Genomic DNA, 16,570 nt, shown 5'->3' with positions numbered 1-16,570 from the left:
CAAGCATTGGGCGAACAAGCGTACTGTAACCTACTTCCTTTGTTGTCAGATTGCATTTCCTTAGGATTCTTCCAATGAATCTCAGTCTGGCATCTGCTTTACCGACGATCAACTTCATATGATCATTCCATTTTAAATCACTCCTAATGCGTACTCCCAGATAATTTATGGAATTAACTGCTTCCAGTTGCTGACCTGCTATTTTGTAGCTAAATGATAAGGGACCTATCTTTCTATGTATTCGCATCACATTACACTTCGCTACATTGAGATTCAATTGCCATTCCGTGCACCATGCGTCAATCCGCAGCAGATCCTCCTGCATTTCAGCACAATTTTCCATTGTTGCAACCTTTCGATACACCACAGCATCATCTGCAAAAAGCCTCAGTGAACTTCCGATGTCATCCACCAGGTCATTTATGTATATTGTGAATAGCAACGGTCCTATGACACTCCCCTGCGGCACACCTGAAATCACTCTTACTTCGGAAGACTTCTCTCCATTGAGAATGACGTGCTGCGTTCTGTTATCTAGGAACTCCTCAATCCAATCACACAATTGATCCGATAGTCCGTATGCTCTTACTTTGTTCATTAAACGACTGTGGGGAACTGTGTCAAACGCCTTGCGGAAGTCAAGAAACACGGCATCTACCTGTGAACCCGTGTCTAAGGCCCTCTGAGTCTCGTGGATGAATAGCGCGAGCTGGGTTTCACACGATCGTCTTTTTCGAAACCCATGCTGATTCCTACAGAGTAGATTTCTAGTCTCCAGAAAAGACATTATACTCGAACATAATACGTGTTCCAAAATTCTACAACTGATCGACGTTAGAGATATAGGTCTATAGTTCTGCACATCTGTTCGACGTCCCTTCTTGAGAACGGGGATGACCTGTGCCCTTTTCCAATCCTTTGGAACGCTTCGCTCTTCTAGAGACCTACGGTACACCGCTGCAAGAAGGGGGGCAAGTTCCCTCGCGTACTCTGTGTAAAATCGAACTGGTATCCCATCAGGACCAGCGGCCTTTCCTCTTTTGAGCGATTTTAATTGTTTCTCTATCCCTCTGTCGTCTACTTCGATATCTACCATTTTGTCAACTGTGCGACAATCTAGAGAAGGAAGCACAGTGCAGTCTTCCTCTGTGAAACAGCTTTGGAAGAAGACATTTAGTAATTCGGCCTTTAGTCTGTCATCCTCTGTTTCAGTACCATTTTGGTCACAGAGTGTCTGGACATTTTGTTTTGATCCACCTACCGCTTTGACATAGGACCAAAATTTCTTAGGATTTTCTGCCAAGTCAGTACATAGAACTTTACTTTCGAATTCATTGAAAGCCTCTCGCATAGCCCTCCTCACACTACATTTCGCTTCGCGTAATTTTTGTTTGTCTGCAAGGCTTTGGCTATGTTTATGTTTGCTGTGAAGTTCCCTTTGCTTCCGCAGCAGTTTTCTAACTCGGTTGTTGTACCACGGTGGCTCTTTTCCATCTCTTACGATCTTGCTTGGCACATACTCATCTAACGCATATTGTACCATGGTTTTGAACTTCGTCCACTGATGCTCAACACTATCTGTACTTGAGACAAAACTTGTGTGTTGAGCCATCAAGTACTCTGAAATCTGCTTTTTGTCACTTTTGCTAAACAGAAAAATCTTCCTACCTTTTTTAATATTTCTATTTACGGCTGAAATCATCGATGCAATAACCGCTTTATGATCGCTGATTCCCTGTTCTGCATTAACTGATTCAAATAGTTCGGGTCTGTTTGTCACCAGAAGGTCTAATATGTTATCGCCACGAGTCGGTTCTCTGTTTAATTGCTCAAGGTAGTTTTCAGATAAAGCACTTAAAAATATTTCACTGGATTCTTTGTCCCTGCCACCCGTTATGAACGTTTGAGTCTCCCAGTCTATATCCGGCAAATTAAAATCTCCACCCAGAACTATAACATGGTGGGGAAATCTACTCGAAATATTTTCCAAATTATTCTTCAGGTGCTGAGCCACAACAGCTGCTGAGCCCGGGGGCCTATAGAGACATCCAATTACCATGTCTGAGCCTGCTTTAACCGTGACCTTCACCCAAATCATTTCACAATTCGAATCTCCGTCAATTTCCTTCGATACTATTGCACTTCTTATCGCTATAAACACGCCTCCCCCTTCACTGTCCAGCCTATCTCTGCGGTATACATTCCAATCAGAGTTTAGGATTTCATTACTGTTTACGTCTGGTTTCAGCCAACTTTCTGTTCCTAGTACTATATGGGCGTTGTGACCGTTTATTAATGAGAGCAGTTCTGGGACCTTTCTATAGACGCTCCTGCAGTTTACTATTAGCACATTAATATTGTTATTCCTTGTTGCATTTTGCCTACTCCTGCCTTGCCGCGTCTCAGGAGGCGTCTTGTCGGGCCTAGGGAGGGAATTCTCTAACCTAAAAAAACCCCATGTGCACTCCACACGTACTCCGCTACCCTCGTAGCCGCTTCCGGCGTGTAGTGCACGCCTGACCTATTCAGGGGGACCCTACATTTCTCCACCCGATAGCGGAGGTCGAGAAATTTGCACCCCAGCTCTCCACAGAATCGTCTGAGCCTCTGGTTTAAGCCTTCCACTCGGCTCCAAACCAGAGGACCGCGATCGGTTCTCGGAACGATACTACAAATAGTTAGCTCTGATTCCACCCCGCGAGCGAGGCTTTCCACCTTCACCAACTCCGCCAACCGCCTGTACGAACTGAGGATGACCTCTGAACCCAGACGGCAAGAGTCATTGGTGCCGACATGAGCAACAATTTGCAGTCGGGTGCACCCAGTGCTCTCTATCGCCGCCGGTAGGGCCTCCTCCACATCTCGGATGAGACCCCCCGGCAAGCAGACAGAGTGAACACTGGCCTTCTTCCCCGACCTTTCCGCTATTTCCCTAAGGGGCTCCATCACCCGCCTAACGTTGGAGCTCCCAATAACTAATAAACCCCTCCCCCCGTGTGCCTGCTCGGACCTTGCTGAAGGAGCAGCCACATGTCCACTCACAGGCAGAGCGGGCGATGCCACACGGCCAGCCTCCACATTGACCCTCCGCCTCGTGCGCCGCGAACGCCGCTGAACCAGCCACTCCCCTTGGGGAGAGGGTGGCCCAACCGCGCCCGGTACCCGCGAAGATGTCTCGACAGCAGGGACCGTGGGTGAAGCATGTAACACCTGGGGTGTACCCTGCGACGCACCAGACTCCCCACTGCCGCTACACTCCGAGGCAGCAGCCTGAAGACGGCTGACCGCGGCCATCAACACGCTCAGCTGTTCGCGAAGAGTGGCCAGCTCCTCCTGCGTCCGTACACAGCAGCCACACATCCTAGCCATCCTAAGAAATCAATTTACTATAGAGTGTTAATCAGCTTTTAACTAGACTGCTAATTCACTAAAGGCGGTTGATTATTGACTAAACTGTGATTGCTAACCACTTCTTGTAGAAACAAGGAAAATAGCACTACCTGTCTCTGGACGGTATTGAAAACAAACACTAGCACTACTAGCACTACGGCTGACTAAAGGGACTCTCTGACTGTATTTAAAACAAACACGAGATCTATGGAACACTTAATAGCACTCTACTATTAAAGCTTCCTAAAAGCAAAAACACGCAGAAGAAGAAGTGACAAGTAAGAAAAATACAGATAATACTTAGATTAAGGTAGCTCGCTGCACAGAAGACGTGAAGCAGACGGCGGTTAGGGCGACACTGACACTACTGGCACTATGGCTGACTAAAGGGACTCTCTCTGACTATTCAAAACAAACACGAGATCTATGGAACACTTAATAGCACTCTACTATTAAAGCTTCCTAAAAGCAAAAACACGCAGAAGAAGTGACAAGTAAGAAAAATACAGATAATACTTAAATTAAGGTAGCTCGCTGCACAGCAGACGTGAAGCAGACGGCGGTTAGGGCGACACTGGTAGATGTTTCACCTTCAAATACAAGGGACAACACAATCCTCTGATCTGAGACAGATAACATTGAGATGGCACCTCTGAACGAGCCTAATCTTACCTTATTATGGAATTTGTGCGCTTACGTTGAAATAGAAATAATTTACATACTGAAGCATGTATCCCAGTTATTGCCACTTTGACGTTGCATGCCGCCTTCATCTAGTTGGATTTGTTATGGCCTGCAGTGTATCATGAAGATGAAGACGCCTTGAAACGGCGCAAATAGATAGCATGCAAGTTTTAACATACAAAACCACCAAATATGGCAAGTCGTGTTCAAAGAGTTCTATGCCAGTATGGCGTCAGCTACATTCAAAACGCGAACTCGCATGTCACTGGTTCATGGTTTGTATCGCACTGAGGAAATACGACAGAAATCACTCTGACTTCCATGTCACAGAAGCTCCTTAACGTGTTGTTTCACCTTATGACGTCATATGTCAAGTCTTGTTCCACATTCACTATCACGACCGCACCGAGGATGGCTCCGCACCACTCAGTTGGGGTGGCGTACTTGTTGTACGTCTGCAGCATCCTCTAAAAGTATATGTTGATGATGGAGCACCCAGTGCTCAAACAACTCTTTTCGAGGACTGCTGAAGGAATGCTGAATTGAAACTGGCCTCGACTGTGCAAGTAATGTCATATCATACCTTTGTCCGTTAAAAAAAATGAAAAACTTCCAAATAGCAATCCCCGGATGTCAGGTGTGTTTGGCATCGCAGAACATTAACTAATTTAGTGATCTAACTCATAAAAAAAACTCGTAACGATCTTCCTTGAAGATAAGGGCGGGGCAAAACGTAATATAGCTTGGTAGATTCTTAATTAATAAGCATAAAGTGAGTACGAACATGCAACTTTAAGCTTCTGCGTGGAACTATTAAAAAGGTACAGCGCATGCTTGTTGCAATGAATATGACCTTGATTGAATTATTTAAATAAAATTCCATATTTTGTCAGTCACAGCTGACAGCTGGTGCGTACAATACAAACAGATTTAAAAGAACTTCACTTATCAACCACTTTTGTTTATTACAATAAAAAATATCGTCTCCCAAATCTGAGTGGCTTAAACACAGCAACAACAGTGTAAGCTAGCAGACAGGGGTCGTACATTAATCAGATTGTAAAAGACACGAAATAAATTCGAATTGAACCTAACAACTTTGAAGTATTTAATATTAAGTTATTGGTTTATTCAAACAAAATGTCGTGTGTCATTAAGCGAAATCTGTGTGCAAAATATAAAAGAATTAAAAAAATACTGACTTAGTGACTACTTCTGTTTATGACCATAAAAAAAGTTTCCCTGCATCGGGATAGATTGACTGCGTGTCTCAGATAAAGTTACACACATTAGTGTACAATAATAAAATAAAAAAATTCTGTACAATAATAAAATAAAATAAATTGAGCAAGCAGTAAAGGAAACAAAAGAAAAATTTGGAGTACGAATTAATATCCGTGGAGAAGAAATGAAAACTTGAGGTTTGCCGATGACAATGTAATTCTGTCAGAGACGGCAAAAGAACCTGAAGGAGCAGTTGAACGGAATGGATAATGTTTTGAAAGGAGGATATAAGATGAACATCAACAAAAGCAAAACGAGGATAATGGAATGTAGTCGAATAAAACCAGTTGATGATGAGGGAATTAGATTAGAAAATGGGACACTTAAAGTAGTAGAATCGTTTGATTTGGTTATCCTCCTCCAGAGTGGAAACTTTCGGTTGGATTCTGTGGTTTTTGTCTGTATGTGAACATGGCTGTGAACATTTCATCTTCATTTGAAAACTGAAATCCAAATGCTCAAATAAGAGATTTAGCTGTTAGCGTCCAATGCCGAAACTTGAGATGATTTTGGCATATTTACAGTCCAATACAGTTTGTTTCCAGCATCGTTAGTGTTTGTAGAGCAAAACATTATGATCACTTCCCAACACGAGTTTGAATGCCATCTGTACACAAGCGGAGCAGATACGAATGAAGAATCTTTCTGGTGACGATACGGCCACAAATGGGGAGAGACACTGACATAACCTACTCTGAAAAAGAGTGAGTTGTTATGGCCCGCACCTGGAAACCAGCCTCTCGTTAACGGCAAAGCTGGTGAGCTGTTCGCACGCTACTATCGTAAGCATCTATTAAATTCAGTTGAAGGATTATCAACCCACGAGTAGCGAGGAGGTGTTGGATGTCCCCGCCTCGTCACATTACGCGGATGCCGGAGGCACACCTAATTTATAACGCAGGACAGGCGGCGATTTGGCTGAGATGCCAGGACAACAATTTTAGTACAGGCAGAACTATTTCAGAGCACGCATTTCAGTGGACATTGTCGACCATACGGTTCCGTAGCAGACGACCCGTACATGATTATATGTCGGCCCAAAACGTCGTTAATTACGATTGCAGAGGGCACAGATTATCGAAATTGAATCGTAGATCAATGGAAACGTGTTCCCCGGTCGGACGAATCACGTTTCTTGTTGAACTAGGTCGATGGTCTTATCCAGATATGCCGACATGCTGGCGATCAGCAACTCGAAACACGGACGGCTCCATGGACAGAGGTGGGAATTGCGGTAGTAATCAAACGTGTAGACTGCCAGAACATTTCTGCCGATGCCCAGAGTGCCATCATGACTTTTGTCTTACCCGCCAGCGATGGCATCTTCGATCAGGATAACTGTTAGCATCACAAGGCCAGAATCGTGCTACACTTTTAGAGGAACATGGTAGTGAACTAACGCTGACTTCTTGGCCACCTAATTATCCTGACCTGATCCCAATGGCACACTTATCGGACGATATCGGGAGTAGGTATCTGGTGCCACATACATCCATGTTGAATGCAAGCAAAAACCTATTAAGCAGGTATTCATAATGATTTGGCTTATCCGTATACAACCACTTAAGTTACACTGGTATTAACATATGAAGAACAATATGTATTTTGTGTATTATACTGTAAAGTAATTGCGTAATGAGACAAATTGTGATTTGCTGGAACATGGAGCACATGTTTAAGTCCACGCACTCCCTAGCTAGTGTACGTTGCCACGCGCGCGCGCGCGCGCGTTTGTGTGTGTGTGTAGAAAGAGAGAGAGTGAGAAAGAGAGTAGGTGAGGGAGGGGGGGAGAAAATAACAGTTGGAATATATGTGTGTAAGTGTGTGGATTTTATTTCTAATAACAAAAAGAAAAAAGTAACCCAGTACTATTGCTTCACCTAACAAGAAGATCGTTGTTGTGACAACAGGTACTAAAACACGAATATGTATGTTACCAGATAGCTGCAACTCAATATTGTTTCCTCGACGTATGCTACTGCTCCATTTTGATACATCAATCTTGTGACTTAAATTCCGGTTTGGGATGTTACAGATGAATCACAGCTAACAAGGGGTGGCCGCCAATTGGGAAATTCAGATTCGATTCATACTGCGCATAATAAAAGCTCGTGGCCAGAGGTGTAATGTGGCAAAGCACTAAGATGTACTTCTCAGCCGTTGTCGAGAAAATCGACAGTTAAAAGAAACCGTTGCGGTGAAATACACTCTACGTTTAATAATTTTCTACAGTGTCGTGGCGCAGCGGTAAGCGCTCGGCTTCGTAATCCAAAGGTCGCCGGATCGAATCTCGCGCCATGCAACTTTTTTTTATTATTAGCTTTTTGTAATTCAAATGTACACACACACACACACACACACACACACATACATAAACTATTAATGAATTGCTTATGTATGTTGGTGAAGGCGGATCGCTCTCCAATTGTACCGCCTCCATTTTTCCGTTTGTTTAACAGGGTGTACCAAAGCTCTCACGTCCGCACTGATTTTCGACGATGTTGTAAGTTGCGCTAGGGTCCGCATCTACCTTCTTTCGAAGTTAGCAGACAACTACGCTGTTATGCGGCGGCTCATTTCGGCCCATTTAACATCTGTCCTTCAAGTGTTACGAGCGAGTAACGGAGTCTATATTTCATACCTGCGACAGCAAATTTGTGTTCGTGGGGTCACTATTCTAATTCGAACGTTTGACCTACGCTATACGTATTCGTTTCGGAATATCGTTTCTACGTCTTCCGTTAACTATACGTGGTAAACATTACGAAGACAATTAATAACATTTGTGAAGTACAACTTTGTTTGCGGAAAATATAATGATGTTCGAAGTCGCCAGTTTTTCCACTACAAACGACTTTCAACAACTTATTATATGCTTAATTGTTGCAACTGTTTGCCGGGATACATATTTGAATTACATAAAACAAATACTAAAAAAAAAAAAAGGGTTGCATGGGGCGAGATGCGATCCGGCGACCTTCGGATTACGGACCCGAGCGCTTACCGCTGCGCCACGACGCTGTAGAAAATTATTAACCATAGAGAGTATTTCACAGCAACGGCTTCTTTTAACTGTCTATTTTCTCGACAACGGCTGAGAAGTGCACCTTGGTGCTTTGCCACATTACACCTCTGGCCATGAGCTTTTATTATGCGCAGTATGAATCGAATCTGAATTTCACAATTGGCGGTCTCCCCATGTAAGTGTACACGCGTCATTGCGTGCTAAGTCTAGATAACTCTCACTGTTCCAGGCTACTATATTTCCCTCCTCTTAGTTTGCTTCGACAGGCGACAGCAATACTGGCATGGCCATATCCCTTCTCCCTCTCTCCCCTTGTCTCAATTTCCGTTCACCCCCGACACAGTTCTTATTTGTCTGGTATCTCATCAGGAACCAGCCCTCATGGTTCTTGTCGTGTCGACGTCAAATAAGGCGTGGTCTTCTCATTCCGCCCGTTACAGCACCATCGTCCACACAATCTGCACTGGTGTCTAGTCTTATTTATGAAAGAGTGATGAAAACTTTATTGGCGTGTTTAGCGTATCGTTGACATCAGGATGACTAAACACTACGTTGTTCGTTACAGTACTTCTTCAAATAATTTAATCCATAACTAGCGAGCTCAGTCATGAGTATGAAGCATAATATGTATCCTTATGCCAGGTGCAGTGACTGCAGTCGTCAGTGATTTATCATTAACTGAATTCCCGTCGGTGCTTGACAGAATATGACAATAATATTATGCAAGACATACTATCACAGGAGATTGCGTTTGAGATCTCGGTTGTTGTGGAGGGTTGTTTCGAAGTTTACTCAGCGAAGGAGTAATTATCAGATCACATTATCTTGAAAACTAATCGGCTCTTCGTTTTTTTATATCTATACAGCAGTGAACATCGAAATACTTTCTGATACTGGCAGTCTAGAAGTGTACGATAAAGGACAGAGGACACTATGCGCGCCATCTGAATCAAAATAAAGTGAACTGAACTGTTTTATCTTCTGACTGAGTGTGAAATGCCTACAATTTTATTACGCAATGACTTTGTTTTCCTAAAACACTGTGTACCATCAAGGGATCGTAAAAGTAATGAATTATTAGACGCTGAGTGGAAGCCTACAGACGCTGAGCAGACCGTGACAGAGAAGATGATGCAGACTATACCATCTTTTCGTAGTACGAACACTCATTTGGTCCTTATCTTTCTACGTCATTCTCACACAGTGCTTGCTCGTGAAAGCCTCGAGTGACTGTGGTTTTCGGTTTCGCTAACTCCTCAACTGCACGTCACCACGGTGACTGATACAGGCAGACCTCGGCTGTCCATTTCTAAGGCTACATTTATACATGCAGGGCTGCTTCTCTCATTATTTATACACGAGCGCTGTCTACACACAATGACAATCACCATCACCCAGATTGCAGGACATTATGAATACAGAACAATACATATATCTACATTTACATGATTATTCTTCAATTAGCACTCGAGCGTTCGACTGGATGTTCTTAGAACTATACTGAGATTATTCATCTTCCGGACCAGTCTTCAATTACATTTGGGCAAAGTGAACACCTAAATCTTTCCGCGCGAGCTCAAATATCTCTTATCATGATGATCTTTGTCCCTATGTAGGGAGATTCAACAAAATATTTTGACATCCTCAAGAGGAAGTTGGTTATTCAATTTTTGTGAAAAGATCTCGTCACAACGAAAAATACGTTTTGATGATTGCCACCCCAACTCACTTATCATACCCGGTTATCCCCTTTTCCCAAGAATACGAAACAAGATTAACTCCTTTGACTTTTTTAGTGTCTGCCGTCAACCCTATTTGGTAAGGATTTTACGCCTCACGGCAGTATTCCAGAAGAAATCCGACACGCGCAGTAACTGTAACATGTAGGTATTTAGCAGAATCGAAAATCTTTAAAATCTTGTGTAATTGAATTGTAACGGAATCTTTCTAGTACTCATGTGGGGGACCTCATAGGTTTTATAGTTCATGGTCAACTGCCACTTTTCATACCACGAAGGTATCTTATCTGAATCATTTTGTAATTCGTTTTAGTCTTTTGATGACTTCATTTGACGGTAAACGAAATCATCCGCAAACAATGTAAGAGGGCTGACCAGAATGTCTTCTAAAACATTTATATATGTTAAGTACAAAGAGGGCTCTAAAGCTTCCTTGGGGCAGCCCAGGTAACTTCGGTTCGACATACCGTTAGTTACTACGAACTGTGACATTCTTACAGAAAGTTACAAAACCAGTCGGACAGCTGACATGATTCTTCGTAGGCACGCAATTTGATTGGGAGCCGCTTGCAAGAAACGGTGTCAAAAGTCTTCGGGAAAACTAAAAATATGGAATCAGCTTCAGATCTCCTTTCTACGGCATTCATTACTTCGTGCAAATAAAGAGTCAGTCGTGTTTCACAAGGACAATATTTCCTGAATCCGTGCTGGTTTTATCATCGTCTTCTTCCAAGTATTTCATAACACTGGGATACAGAAAATTTAAACTCCTTCTGTAAACTGATATCAATGGCAGGGGTCATTGATTCATCGTATCACTTCTACTTCCTTTTTTGGCTATTTGTGAGTTCTCAGCTTTCCAGCCTTTAGGTACGGATCTCTCGTAGAGCGAGCTATTATACATGACTGCTAAAACTGGAACAATTTGATGAGAACTCTCTAAAATTAACAAAACTAGTATAAGTCTGAACCGAAAGACTTTCGTTTAAGTGACTTAATTTGTATCTACTCCCGCCGCTATCGTTACTAAACGAAGACTATGTCCTCGTATAACCACCCATAAAACTTGTATGCCTTCTAAGCTTTCTTTGTAGTGATCTGAGTACATGAAAATATGTCTTAAGAAAAATGCCATGAATGTGTTCCCTTTCTAAACAGAATTTTGATGGTTCAAATGGCTCTGAGCACTGTAGGACTTAACATCTGAGGTCACCAGTTCCCTAGAAGTTAGAACTACTTAAACCTAACTAACCTAAGGACATCACACACATCCATGCCCTAGGCAGGATTCGAACCTGCGACCGTAGCGGTCGCGTGGTTCCTGACTGAACCGCTTAGAATCGCTCGGCCACAGCGGCCGGCAGAATTTTGATCCAAGAAACTTTTTATAACGCAGTATGATCACATTTCATAAATGTATTCAAGAGTACGGAGTGCTTATATTGTACATTGGAAAAAAACGGGGCATAAATTAATATTTTAATGAACTCTAACATCATATTTACTTATAGAAGCCGGCCGGGGTGGCCGAGCGGTTCTAGGCGCTACAGTCTGGAACCGCGCGACCGCTACGGTCGGAGGTTCGAATCCTGCCTCGGGCATGGATGTGTGTGATGTCGCTGGCCGGAGTGGCCGAGCAGATCTAGGCGCTACAGTCTGGAACCGCGCGACCGCTACGGTCGCAGGTTCGAATCCTGCCTCGGGCATGGGTGTGTGTGATGTCCTTAGGTTAGTTAGGTTTAAGTAGTTCTAAGTTCTAGGGGACTGATGACCTCAGCAGTTAAGTCTCATAGTGCTCAGATCCATTTTGAACTTCTAGAAATTTCATAATATGATTCGATGAAAGTGTGATTGATCTTCCTCGTAGGTAGATTTTAAAGTGAGATGAGCATGTGTAGCTCAATCTGATTTCCTAACACTTGTCCACACAAAACCTAAAATACAAATTTAGTTTAGAATCACTTCGAACATAACGAGATAAGCAGGAATCAGTCTCTGGGTCTCCAGCACTATTTATCTTCTAAGCCATAAGGAATGCGCAATCCAGAAAAAGGTCGCTGCAGATTACTCTTTTAAAAAGACTTCTGTAGATTTTCGGTTTTGCTTCGCAGTGACCAACTTTCCCGCTGAAGGCAGAATTGAGAGTAAACTCCATGCTTGAATTAAGTGCAGCTCATTAAATAAATATCAACGTACGTATGGAGTTACATTGTGGAATGAATTTCAAATGTGTGTGAATTCCTAAGGCATCAAACTGCTGAAGTCATCGGTCCTTAGACTTACACACTATTTAAACTAACCTAAACTAAATTATGCTGAGAACAACACAAACACCCGTGCTCGATGGAGGACTCGAACCTTCGTAGCGAGGATCCGCGCAATCCGTGACATGGCGCCTCTAACTGGGCGGTCATTCCACGCGGCCATGAGTTTCATAAGTGACTCGCAAGCGAAAATAAATCGTAGAGGCTTTATCGTGATGTAGCCAGTACGCCTTCTGTGGGGATAAACGAATGAAAAACACTTACTCTGTCATGTGGATCGATAGCCATCTACCTCTGCGCAACGGAATTTGAACCAGAACACAAAGAAAGACACATTTAAGAACCTCAAAATACTGCAGACAAATATTTACGCCAAGCCGCAAAATCCATGCCGTAACCTCACCATAGTTCTTGTAGCTCGTTGCATGGTAACGATCATTAGAAAGTAACCTCAAGGCAAGTTATTACGCCTGTTCTCCGTTGCAAATAAGTGAAATTTACAGCGAAGAACAGCACCAGAACCAGAGTAGTATACCGAAAGCCAGAGTGAAACATAGCGAAAAATCGTTTTATCCCTGTCAAAGGGCTCGCGAACAAGTTACCTCGCCTGTACAAACTTGTGATAGGTTGGTAGTTACTGTGCCCAAAATATATCCTACAAGACATCCTTTCACTCGGCTAGTCGAAAACTGTAATACCTCAAGTAATCGAATATGTGTAAGATACAGAATTCATGGAAGAAGGAATCATTTAAAAGTCGTCATTTTAACGCACAACTACCAATCCTAAGTCATTTGTTCGCTTCCTATTACCTTACCGTACGGGAAAGAGACGATTTGGCGTCTACAACCTCTAGTTGTCTAATTTCATTCCTTTCCTATTAGTGTGGACAAAGAGCTGACTGATGTGCTAGGTCAAATGCATTTCCTAAGTACTGACTGGAATTCATAATGGACTACTGTCGTGTTGTAAGCGGTTAAGCAGATAATCAGGGCTTTTAATTCTAAAAACCTACTGCGAAAGGATTGTCACTGACAGTATTTTATGTGTCTGAAAACTATACTTTTTGTACGATATGATATCGCAGTGCTTGTGTTATTCCGAATTACAATGCAATGTTGCTTCGGACAAGCTTGCTATTGCTTGGTAATTCGGAATAACACAGGCACTGCAATATCGTACACTACTGGCTATTAGAATTGCTACACCAAAAAGAAATGCAGATGATAAACGGGTATTCATTGAACAAATATATTATACTAGAACTGACATGGGATTACGTTTTCACGCAATTTGGGAGCATAGATCCTGAGAAATCAGTACCCAGAACAAGCACCTCTGGTCGTAATAACGGCCTTGATACGCCTGGGCATTGAGTCAAACAGAGCTTGGATGGCGTGTACAGGTACAGCTGCCCGTGCAGCTTCAACACGATACCGCACTTCATCAAGAGTAGTGACCGGCGTATTGTGACGAGCCAGTTGCTCGGCCATCATTGACCAGACGTTTTCAATTGGTGAGAGATATGGAGGATGTGCTGACCAGGGCAGCAGTCGAACATTTTCTGTATCCAGAAAGACCCGTAGAGGACCTGCAAGCTGCGGTCGTGCATTATCCTGCTGAAATGTAGGGTTTCGCAGGGATCGAATGAAGGGTAGAGCCACGGGTCGTAACACATCTGAAATATAACGTCCACTGTTGCGTTTTGTATGAGAAGCTTTAATCCTGTATCCTTTGTCAATTGTATAGTACACAGAAGTCGGTACAGAGATTCTCAGCATCTGTCTTCAGGTTTGGCGGTTTTATACGTAGGTACTACTAGATGTCATCAGTCCACTGTTCAGAATGGCGTCAATGCGAACAAGAGGTGACCGAGACCTGTAACCAATGACACCCCATACCATCAGGCCCGGTCATTCGCCAGTATAGCGATAGCGAATACAGGCTTCCAATGTGCGTTGACCGCGATGTCGGTAAACACGGATGCGACCATTATGATGCTGTAAACAGAACCTGGATTCATCCGAAAAATGACGTTTTACCATTCGTGCACCCATGTTCGTCGTTGAGTATTCAATCGCAGGCGCTCCTGTCTGTGATGCAGCGTCAAGGGTAACCGCAGCCATGGTCTCCGAGCTGATAGTCCATGCTGCTGCAAATGTCGTCGAACTGTTCGTGCAGATGGTTGTTGTCTTGCAAACGGTCGATCTGTTGACTCAGGGATCGAGACGTGGCTGCACGATCCGTTACAGCCATGCGGATAAGGTGCCTGTCATCTCGACTACTAGTGATACGAGGCCGTTGGGATCCAGGACGGCGTTCCGTGTTACCCTCCTGAACCCACCGATTACATATTCTGCTGACAGTCATTGCATCTCGACCAACGTGAGGAGCAATGTCGCGATACGATAAACCGCAATCGCGATAGGCTACAATCCGAACTTTATCAAAGTCGGAAACGTGATGGTACGCATTTCTTCTCCTTACACGAGGCATCACAACAACGTTTCACCAGGCATCCCCGGTCAACTGCTGTTTGTGTGTGAGAAATCGGTTGGAAACTTTCCTCATGTCAGCACGTCGTAAGTGTCGCCACCAACGCCAACCTTGTGTGAATGCTCTGAAAAGCAAATCATTTGCATGTCACAGCATCTTCTTCCTGTCGGTTAAATTTCGTTTCTGTAGCACGTGATCTTCGTGGTGTGGCAGTTTTAATGGCCAGTAGTGTATTTACCCGCCGACAGCGGGTAAGCGACTTTCGAGCAAAATGTCTCCCCTGTACGGGTATGTTCATTATGGATGTAGGAGTGCAGGTTGGAGACACATAGCTGACGATAAATGGAAGTATGGATCTGGTCGGATAGCCTAATGGTAAGGCGACTGCTGGCGATAAGCGGGAAATCCGGTTTCGAGTCCCCGTCCGTTACAAATTTTTCTTTAGCTTCATTCCATTATACAGCTAGTGAGTTCAAAAACAAAATGGTCCAAATGGTTCTGAGCACTGTGCGACTTAACTTGTGAGGTTATCAGTGGCCTAGAACTTAGAACTAATTAAACCTAACTAACCTAAGGATATCACACACATCCATGCCCGAGGCAGGATTCGAACCTGCGTCCAGAGCGGTCACTCGGTTCCAGACTGCAGCGCCTAGAACGGCACGGCCACTCTGGGCGGCTAGCTAATGAGTGATCATATTCGCAACTGCGAATACATTTCATGTACATTTGTTGTGTTCACTTGGAGCGGCATCTCTCCTGAAAAATGGGAAGAGAGGCAGTGGTGCTGGAGGGCTGAGGTGGGGGAAGAGACGAGCGACTCTGGGTAGGAATGGTAAAAGCAGCTGTTGAAGCAACGATTGAGTCGTGGTATTCGGTGTATGTAAGATACCGTCCACAACAATATTGGAGCAGGGGGAAGAGACAGGAGGGAGAGTGAGAGACTGCACGGTGGATGAAGCCAGCAGGTCCTTTGTCTATATGATTACGTCACTCCCCCACGCCGGAAGAGAGGAAACAGGGCGATATACGAGTCTGGCAGGCAGGGAGCCGGGGGTGGTCGCGGCCGCCGGCGCCCAGGAAGTGGCCGATCCACGGCGCGGGGGCGGAGGAGGCGCCGGAAACACGGGGGCGGCGCGCCGCCCCAGACCAGCCCAGCCCAGCTCAGCCCCCGACAGCACAGCAGCGGCACGACCCGCCCCAGGGCCCGGGCAAGCACGGCGGGGCGAGGCGAGCCTCGGCGCACGCTGCTCCCCTCGCAGTGGCGCTTTGTGCCGCACACCCCGTGCTGGGTGTCGCGTGTCAAAGATCGCAACTTCTCAGCGTTCTACGCACCCTCGATTTCTGATACGCGGGATACTTTTCACAGAAGTGCCAAACGCAAGTCCATTATCCCCAGCACGTACCTTCATTATACGTGCAAAGTCTTTGAAGTAGACGGATTGTTGGCCCGCTGCTTGATTGAAAATCAGGCAGCAACGCAATTCAGTACCTCGTCATTTACGTTATATACTTATTCACATTAGAAGCAACATGGAAGCTTGAAAGATCTCTGTTGGATTCCTTTCATGTTAATTTCTTAAATCTCTTGTCATTTACGGCATACATTCCACTTCTGAATTTACTGTGGTGTTTCTGACTCCATGTGGGAGGAGACTGAGCAGTGCAACGTGTTACTTTTGCACATA

This window comes from Schistocerca gregaria, chromosome 5, assembly GCF_023897955.1.
Source record: "Schistocerca gregaria isolate iqSchGreg1 chromosome 5, iqSchGreg1.2, whole genome shotgun sequence".
Classification (NCBI taxonomy): domain Eukaryota; kingdom Metazoa; phylum Arthropoda; class Insecta; order Orthoptera; family Acrididae; genus Schistocerca; species Schistocerca gregaria.
Note: the sequence above shows the minus strand (reverse complement) of the source record.